This window comes from Oncorhynchus mykiss, chromosome 14, assembly GCF_057628025.1.
Source record: "Oncorhynchus mykiss isolate SJ-2025 chromosome 14, ASM5762802v1, whole genome shotgun sequence".
Lineage (NCBI taxonomy): Eukaryota > Metazoa > Chordata > Actinopteri > Salmoniformes > Salmonidae > Oncorhynchus > Oncorhynchus mykiss.
In genome coordinates, this window is record NC_143035.1 from 29,067,054 (window position 1) to 29,077,500 (window position 10,447).

Here is a 10,447-nt window from a genome sequence, read left to right on the forward strand (position 1 = left end):
TAGAATAGAGCAGCGAGAGGCCTTTCAATATGAAATGGAGGGAGGGAGGGAGGGTCTCTGGCTATGGAGATGACAAGACTTTGGAAAAAGGCTAAATATTTGACGCCAGACTGCGGATTAAATGAAATTACACTTTAGGATTTAATTGACCCCTGTTGAAGTTTTGGATTAGAGTGGCGACAATACAGGGAAGAGTCCTTTATGTCCTCAAACAATTATACTGCTATAAAAGAGCTCTGTTGAAATATGTTCTATTTCCTTCAAAGACGGCATGAATTACAGTTATCCTCTTATGTGTCGCTGGATGTTGAAATGGTCTGTGCAAAAAAAATGGAACCTTCTGGTTAACAATCGCGTGTGTGTGTGTGTGTCTGTGTGTGTGTGTGTGTGTGTGTGTGTGTGTATGTGTGTGTGTGTAATGTGTGTGTGTGTGTGTGTATGTGTGTGTGTGTGTGTGTGTGTGTGTGTGTGTGTGTGTGGGGGGGGGGGGGGCATGTGTGTGTGTGTTTAATGCATGCATTTTTTGCATGTGTCTGTGTGTGCGTGTGTCTGTGAAGCAGATGCTGCTTGCTTCCTGAAAAGCCTTCTGTAGCCGTCTCTATTGCCTGAATCCATCCAATTGCATTGGTAAGAGAGGAGCCTTTTAAGAGAAGGAGACAGCCCACCTCACCTTGCGATAAGACCGGCTCTGTTGACACATATCCTAAAAAGATGACAAAGTTGACTCTGCCAATCTGTAAATGAAAAATCCCTCAAGCTTCATATCCAATCTATGGCTTCCAAAACAAGAAGAAAAATCTCAAATGAAAAATAAATGTTGATTTAAGTCAGTCACAGTGAAGAAAAACGTGGGTTAATTGGAATACATTTGTAAAGTCATAAAAAAAAGAATCCTTATCTTGAATGTGTTTCTTCCTATAGACATACATACTCCTCACTTCAACCATGATATCTAACTACTCTGGGAGAAATGAACATGGATGTGTAAGGACAAAAAGTCATGAACGCTGCTGTAAGTCCCATCGGTTTTATATTGGAGCACTGCCAGCCAAACAATGGTGTACATAATGCTCACCTACAGACGTAGGATCTCACCCAGTTTGTTCAATACTTAAGCATAACGTTATCTGCAGGTTTCCTCAAGGTTCAATTTAAAGTAATGTTCTCAGAACACTAAGAAAACTTTCCATAAAAAAACACAAGAAAACATTAGTAATAATAATAAATAATAATATTAGTAGTAATAATAAAATAATGTTATTTCAGAATGTTATTTAAAAACATTCTGTTCTCTGCATCCACAAACTCTCTCTGTCCACTATTGTGTTAACCTTAACGAGTGCTTGTTTCCTTTGAATAGGGTCTGTTTGAATAGACTAACATGAACAGCTTGCATGAATAAAAAAAATCTGGCATAACTTTCAGGGAACCATAGTAGAATGTTATCAGAACCTTGCTGCAACCTAAACATGTACGTTCACAGAACAGGCTACATTTTCACTTCTGTTCTCAGAACATTTAAAAAACTTTTTAAGAAACGTATGGCTTCATTCCCACAACTTCCCAGGACCCAAATGCGCTAGCTGGTTACTCTGATCACCGTGTTGCGGGAGAACTTTCAGGAAGTGGAAAACTTGTCGTGTAATTGAGGGGTTGAAAGGTTCTGAAGTTTGTAATTTCCACTTTAATAAAATGTCAGAATTGATTTTCTCATATGAAAAATGTATCAACCACTACAGAAATGTCCATGAATTATAATCCACATAATAATGAACATTTCCTGTTGCTGCAGGATTATTTTCCTGCTGTAGCAAACTCGCTCAAATTAAGATCCTACACCCAGTTGAACACAACCCAGTTGTCAGGGCAATGTACCAGCAATGCCAATGTAGTGATTCTAACCCCACAAGATGTAGCCTGGTCCCAGATCTGTTTGGGCTGTCTAGCCAGACTTGATGTGACAATGACCATAGGAGTTGACTAGACAGCACAAGCAGACCAACATCCATAGAAATTGGCAAGACAGGACAAACAAGTGTGGGACTAGGCTACCATGCATGACAATGCTTCTTCACCTGCATTGCTTGCTGTTTGGGGTTTTAGGCTGGGTTTCTGTACAGCATTTTGTGACATCAGCTGATGTAAGAAGGGCTTTATAAATACATTTGATTGATTGACGTTAGGAGATGGCAAGACAGAACAAACTGATCTGGGACCAGGCTAGAACAGAGTAGCATCACTAGCAGATACTCAGAGTCTCTCTCATTCCAGTCCAATTAGCTACGCTCCTCTCCAGCTCTACAGACTGCTGTTTAATAGCATCTTAACATCCTGATCAATCACTTTAATTGATATTTCTCCAGCATTAACACTGGGAGGGCCTGACAGATCCAATTGAAAGATAGAGACTCAGATCCCAGTGGACTGTAATTGGGCCCATTATGACTGCAGGCTTGACTGGGGGACTGGAGAATGATGCCAGTGGCATGATAGATATAGAGAGGTAGACAGAGAGATAGAGAGGGGGGCTTGCATGAAGAGATACAGGACTAGCACTGATTTTACTGATAACTACTTTGGTGAGGGAAAATGTACTTGCTACGATCGTGACATGTTGTTGTCTCACCTCGCTATCTGAAGAAGAATGCATCAATGTCCGTCGCTCTGGATAAGAGCGTCTCCTAAATGGATGTGAGGATCAGAACGACATTCATGTTCTATGGCATCAGTGGGGGATGCTAAACTGAAGGTGTTTGTAAGTGCAGTGATTACAAGCTTTTACGTTTTGATATGTTTGCGTTCCCTTATTGTCGTATCATGTTCTTAAAGGCAGAGTGCAGTCAAAAATGGTTATTTTCTGTGTGTTATATGTATTTCAACCCTATGGGGTTGGGGTAATACTGTGAAAAATTGTGAAAAATTGTGAAAATGATGATAATGCCCTTTAATTGTAAGAGCTTTTTGAAAAGAGTGTCTGAAATGTCAGCCTGTTTCAGTGGGATGGATTTTGGCATGCCTGGTGACATCACCATAGATAAAAGACCAATAAGAAAGAGCGTTCCAAACCTTTGCCAATAACAGCAAATGTTCTGTTTTTCCCTCCCCACAGACCACTCCCAAATAGTCCTAGCTAAATTCTTGCTTGAGAAATTGCCCTTTAAAAAGCAGCTATTTGTGTTTCTTTTTGACCATATTAATTGAAAACAATAACAGTAAGGTACCTAAATTGTTACCCAGAAATGGTTTTATATAGAGATAAAAACGACTGCGGTGGACCTTACACCTACAACTGCACCTGTGTGTGGTGTTAGCAAGTTATGTTACTCTTTAATATCACGACCCAAAAGCAAATCAGGAGGAGGAAAATAGGTTTGTTCGAAGAGGACAAATCAAACAGGGAGGTAAATGGTCATTCTCCCCTGTTCTCAGTGATTCTCTCCCCAGAACCGAGGGACAGCATGTAGTTTTATAACACAGCCCTAGCCTGTGGTTGACCAATTATAATCCCTTGCAATAAAACTAGCCAACGGCCAAATAACAAATATCCTATTTTAGAAGGCATATTCCCCCCTCCGAAACATGATCAATAATTCCCTATTACAGAAAAAAACACTTTTTCCATTGATCGTTATTACTCTATTGACTCTCGTCCTCTTGACCTCTCGTACTCTTTCGCCACGTTGTGTAGTTATTTTGAAATATTCTTAGTGGTTAACTGTATGTATTCAGTGTTTGTAGCTCTAGTTAATTCTCCTCTCTACCTCAGCCCAGTGTTTGTCGCTCTAGTTAAGTCTCCTCTCTACCCCAGCCCAGTGTTTGTAGCTCTAGTTAATTCTCCTCTCTACCTCAGCCCAGTGTTTGTCGCTCTAGTTAAGTCTCCTCTCTACCTCAGCCCAGTGTTTGTAGCTCTAGTTAATTCTCCTCTCTACCTCAGCCCAGTGCTTGTAGCTCTAGTTAATTCTCCTCTCTACCTCAGCCCAGTGTTTGTAGCTCTAGTTAAGTCTCCTCTCTACCTCAGCCCAGTGTTTGTAGCTCTAGTTAATTCTCCTCTCTACCTCAGCCCAGTGCTTGTAGCTCTAGTTAATTCTCCTCTCTACCTCAGCCCAGTGCTTGTAGCTCTAGTTAAGTCTCCTCTCTACCTCAGCCCAGTGTTTGTAGCTCTAGTTAATTCTCCTCTCTACCTCAGCCCAGTGCTTGTGGCTCTAGTTAATTATCCTCACTACCTCAGCCCAGTGCTTGTAGCTGTAGTTAATTCTCCTCTCTACCTCAGCCCAGTGTTTGTAGCTCTAGTTAATTATCCTCACTACCTCAGCCCAGTGTTTGTAGCTCTAGTTAATTCTCCTCTCTACCTCAGCCCAGTGTTTGTAGCTCTAGTTAATTCTCCTCTCTACCTCAGCCTAGTGCTTGTGGCTCTAGTTAATTCTCCTCACTACCTCAGCCCAGTGCTTGTAGTTCTAGTTAATTCTCCTCTCTACCTCAGCCCAGTGTTTGTAGCTCTAGTTAATTATCCTCACTACCTCAGCCCAGTGCTTGTGGCTCTAGTTAATTCTCCTCTCTACCTCAGCCCAGTGTTTGTAGCTCTAGTTAATTCTCCTCTCTACCTCAGCCCAGTGCTTGTAGTTCTAGTTAATTCTCATCTCTACCTCAGCCCAGTGTTTGTAGCTCTAGTTAATTCTCCTCTCTACCTCAGCCCAGTGCTTGTAGTTCTAGTTAATTCTCCTCTCTACCTCAGCCCAGTGCTTGTAGCTCTAGTTAATTCTCATCTCTACCTCAGCCCAGTGTTTCTTCCCCGGATCGGAATGTCACTGGCAAAGATGCCATATGGCATTCCCGTGTTCCGCATTCTGCATTCCTTGTTCCGCCATTAGATACGGAACCTCGGGAGTCACTCCCAATGTCTTCATTAATCTTGACTAACTCCTGTGTGCCCGAGAGCTGCTGCCTCCAATGTAGTGATCTGGGGCCCAGCCCTGCTGACGATGGCACAATCACACACCACTCACTCCGTCACCACCCTGCGCTCAGGTCCCCACTGTCAGCAGCACAGCAGGAAGAATGGGTCTGATTGTTTGCAGTGTTTTTACATTTCTCTGTTGGAAATTATCTGACTAAAAGTCCTTGCAGCTAACATCTCTGTATTCAAATAGGTAAAGCATTGTTGTGCTATAACAACAGAAACCGTGAATGTATCTTCTCTACCGGTATGCTTTTCTCTTTTTGGGAAATTAGACATTCGTATGGAGTGGCTTCCATTCAATAGTATGTGTTGATGAACTGGACGATCTGCAGGTTATTAAGAGAGAACGAGAGAGGAAGAAAGGCGATGAGAAGTTTTTATGAGAAGAAATAGTCTGAAAATCCCTACGACAAAGACATACCTCTGTAATCCACAGTCATTCATACAGTCTGTATGCCTTTTGTGTAGTGATTTATATATGTTTCTTTCTCTAGGTCATGTTGGGGTGTTGGACACAGTGAAGAGGCATAGAGGATGCAGACAGTGTCTTTAAGCTGTCTCACTCAAAATGACTGCTGAATACAACATCAGCTATTCCCACTGACGCAAGTCCAGCAAATAGGTAAAGCTTTTACAAAGATAATGAAGGCTATTCAATGTCCTGTAGAAGCTGAAAATGTGTCTGGTAACAGGTTTGAATGTGTGGCTGTTAGCAGGTTTGAATGTGTGGCTGTTAGCAGGTTTGAATGTGTGGCTGTTAGCAGGTTGGAATGTGTAGCTGTTAGCAGGTTTGAATGTGTTGCTGTTATCAGGTTTGAATGTGTGGCTGTTATCAGGTTTGAATGTGTGGCTGTTAGCAGGTTTGAATGTGTGGCTGTTATCAGGTTTGAATGTGTGGCTGAGCAGTACTGCACATTGCCCTTCCTTCACATGGATGAGCTTTTCTATCTGTCTTTAAATTATAGTAATACTACATAATGTATATACAGTGCCTTTGGAAAGTATTCAGAGCCCTAGACTTTTTCAACATTTTGTTACATTTTCTAAAAGTGATTATACATATAATACCCCCCCATCAATACCCCATAACGAGAAAGCAAAAACAGTTTTTATTTTTGTATTTTTGCAAATGTATAAAATATTCAAAACAGAAAAACCTTATTTACATACGTTTTCAGCCCCTTTGCTATGAGACAAAAACTATTGATTCAAATTCAATTGATTGACAGTGCACATCAGAGCAAAAACCAAGCCATAAGGTCAAAGGAATTGTCCGTAGGGCTCAGAGACAGGATTGTGTCGAGGGACAGATCTGGGGAAGGATACAAAAACATTTATGCAGCATTGAAGGTCCCCAAGAACACAGTGGCCTCCATCGTTCTTAAATGGAAGATGTTTAGAACCACCGAGACACTTCCCAGAGCTGGCCGCCCGGTCAAACTGAGCAAGGGAGGTGACCAAGAACCTGATGGTCACTCTGACAGAGCTTCAGAGTTCCTCTGTGGAGATGGGAGAACCTTCCAGAAGGATAACCATCTCTGCAGCACTCCACCAATCAGGCCTTTATGGTAGGGTGGCCAAACGGAAGCCACTTCTCAGTAAAAGGCACATGACAGTCTGCTTGGAGTTTGCCAAAAGGCACCGAAAGACTCTCCGACCATGAGAAACAAGATTCTCTGGTCTGATGAAACCAAGATTGAACTCGTTGGCCTGAATGTCAAGCGTCACGTCTGGAGGAAACCTGGCACCATCCTTATGCTGAAGTATGGTGGTGGAAGCATTGTGCTGTGGGGATGTTTTTCAGCGGCAGGGACTGGGAGACTAGTTGTGATCAAGGCAAAGATGAAAAGAGAAAAGTACAGAGAGATCCTTGATGAAAACCTGCTCCAGAGCATTCAGGACCTCAGACTGGGGTGAAGGTTCACCTTCCAACAGGACAACGACCCTAAGCACACAGCCAAGACAACTCAGGAGTGGCTTCGGGACAAGTCTCTGAATGTCCTTGAGTGGCCCAGCCAGAGCCCAGACTTTAACCCAATCAAACATCTCTGGAGAGACCTGAAAATAACTGTGCAGCGACGCTCCCCATCCAACCACATAAAGCATGAGAGGTTCTGCAGAAAAGAATGGGAGAAACTCCCCAAATACAGGTGTGCCAAGCTTGTAGAGTCATACCCAAGAAGATTTGATGCTGTAATCACAGCCAACGGTGCTTCAACAAAGTGCATTTTTGTAATTTTTTATAAATTAGCAAAAAATTCTAAAAAACTGTTTTTGCTTTATCATTATGGGGTGTTGTGTGTTGATTGCTGAGGGAAGAAAACTATTTAATACAATTAAAATAAGGCTGTAACGTAACAAAATGTGGAAAAGGTCAAGGGGTATATTTCTGAAGGCACTGTAAATGCCATTTAGCAGAATATTTTATCTAAAGGAGCTACTGTCATGCGTCATATCCTGAGCTGTTTTACAGAACACAGGAAACATCCTCTGTTGCCAAAATCAGAGACAGACGCAGATCAATCAGATTTAGAATAATAATAATGCTTTTGTGAACTGGACAGTGTTCATACACTGCTGTTGCTTTGGGGCAGAGGTATTGCTGTATTGTTGCTAGAATTGATGATGTGTTTGTGAGTGTGGAACAAAAAGAGGTTTTTATTCTTCTGTTGATTGAGGTTTTGTCACATTTTACGAAGAGAAAATAGAAGAGAGAGACAGAACTAAGGAGAGAGAGAGTGAGGGAGAGAGCGAGAAAGAGAGATACAGAGAGAGAGAGAGAGAGAGAGAGAGAGAGAGAGAGAGAGAGAGAGAGAGAGAGGGAGAGAGAGAGAGACAGAGACAGAGACAGAGACAGAGACAGAGAGAGAGGGAGAGAGAGAGAGAGAGAGAGAGACACAGAGAGAGAGAGACAGAGAGAGAGAGAGAGAGAGAGAGAGAGAGAGAGGGAGAGAGAGAGAGAGAGAGAGAGACAGAGAGAGACGAGAGAGAGAGAGAGAGAGAGAGAGAGAGAGAGAGGGAGAGAGAGAGAGAGAGACAGAGACAGAGGTAGAGAGAGAGAGAGAGAGAGACACAGAGAGAGAGAGACAGAGAGAGAGAGAGAGACAGAGAGAGAGAGAGAGAGAGAGAGAGAGAGAGAGAGAGAGAGAGAGAGAGAGAGAGAGAGAGAGAGAGAGAGAGAGAGAGACAGAGAGAGACAGAGAGAGAGAGAGAGAGAGAGAGAGAGAGAGAGAGAGAGAGAGAGAGAGAGAGAAGAGAGAGAGAGAGAGAGAGAGAGAGAGAGACAGAGAGAGAGAGAGAGAGAGAGAGAGAGAGAGAGAGAGAGAGAGAGAGAGAGAGAGAGAGAGACAGAGAGAGAGAGAGAGAGAGAGAGAGAGAGAGAGAGAAGAGAGAGGAGAGAGAGAGAGAGAGAGAGAGACAGAGAGAGACAGAGAGAGACAGAGAGAGAGAGAGAGAGAGAGGGAGAGACAGTGCTGTGTATTCATAGAGCCAAGGGAAGCCAGATTTCGCAAACAAAATTTACAAAGAAAAAAATACACAACACAATGTATCTTAAGTCTCTCTTTGTTTCATACATTTCCTTCAATTCGCAAGTGGATGAAAGTATCTCACCGCTTAAAGCATCGGAGCGAACGAAACAGCGCCCCGCTGTCTCAGTATGTGGACAGTAGCGTATCTATCTGATGCTGTCTGGTCAAAAAGAATATGACATTATTGCTGCCGTAGCATTGAATGCAAGGGAAGCCAGCTAGCATTTGGCCTCCCTTTATAAAAAAATATAAATAATAATTAGCATTGAGCTAAAATGAGTGCGTTCAATCAATCACATCACAATCCAAATGTAATTATTGACAGAAAAAAACATGAATTGTTGCATCTCGTTGTGTAGTTGTCATCCAGTGGCTAGCTAGCTAGCTGAAATCGTCTCTGTCCTAAATTATCCAGGGATGGAGATAGAGATTTGGACTGTGGAATAACTTAATTCTCCGTTATGGCCAATGATTATAACGACGATTCTGAAACAACCATAAATTCATACAATTCTCCCCTGGCCCAAAAGGATGGAAGTTCAACATGTGGCTAGATGTAGTATTCTAATGTTAACTAGCTGGCCTTGTCACACCCTGATCTGTTTCACCTGTCTTTGTGATTGCCTCCACCCCCTCTCCAGGTGTCACCCATCTTCCCCATTATCCCTGTGTATTTATACTTGTGTTCTATATTTGTCTGTTGCCAGTTATTCTTGTTTGTCAAGTCAATCAGATTTTTGTTCTCAGCTCCTGCTTTTCCCAGTCTCTTTTTTCTCGCACTCCTGGTTTTGACCCTTGCCTGTCCTGACTCTAAGCCCGCCTGCATGACCACTCCGCCTGACCCTGAGCCTGCCTGCCTGACCACTCTGCCTGCCCCTGAGCCTGCCTGCCGACTTGTACCTTTGCCCCACCTCTGGATTACTGACCTCTGCCTATCCTGACCCTGAGCCTGCGTGCCATCCGGTAGCGTTGCCTCAACTATGGTTTACTGACCCCTGCCTGCCTTGACCTGTCTATTGCCAGCCCCTGTTGGATTATTAAATCATTGTTAATTTATCATACCTGATAGGCCTAGCGTATCATTTCCCATGAAAGGAAGTTAGGCTAGCAAGCAAGTACTTCAGCCAGGTAGCCTAGAACAACAACAAATAAAAGTGTGTACTGTATGCCAGAGTCATAGTCCGTTTTGGCAACAGGAAAGAGGAGGATGGCATTGGCAGCATCTATTATTCAGAAGAGTTTTAGTATCATCTGTCTGGCAAAGCCTTCTCACTCTACAGACCAGACAGACAGACAGAGAGAGAGAGAGAGAGAGAGAGACAGAATAACTCAAGCACTCTCTCTCGCTCTCTCCAGTAGCAGTGTGTTTGTAACATCTCTGGGGGATTCAATCCAGAAAAAAATGCCATATTACAATCTATAGTAACAGTCAAAAGTTTGGACACACCTACTCATTCAAGGGTTTTTCTTTGTTTAAACAAATCAAAATATATTTTATACTTAGATTCTTCAAAGTAGCCACACTTTGCCTTGATGACAGCTTTACACACTCTTGGTATACAGAAGAAAGCCCTATTTGGTAAAAGACCAAGTCCATACTATGGCAAGAACAACTCAAATAAGCAAAGAGAAATGACAGTCTATCATTACTTTAAGACATGAAGGTCAGTCAATACGGAACATTTTTGTTTATTCAAGAGCAGTCGCAAATTCATCAAGCGCTATAATGAAACTGGTTTTCACAAGGATCACCACAGGAAATAAAGACCCAGAGTTACCTCTGCTGCAGAGGATAAGTTCATTAGAGTTACCAGTCTCAGAAATTGCAGCACAAATAAATGCTTCACAGAGTTCAAGTAACAGACACATCTCAACATTAACTGTTCAAAGGAGACTGCGTGAATCAGGCCTTCATGGTCAAATTGCTGAAAAGAGACCACTACTAAAGGACACCAATAAG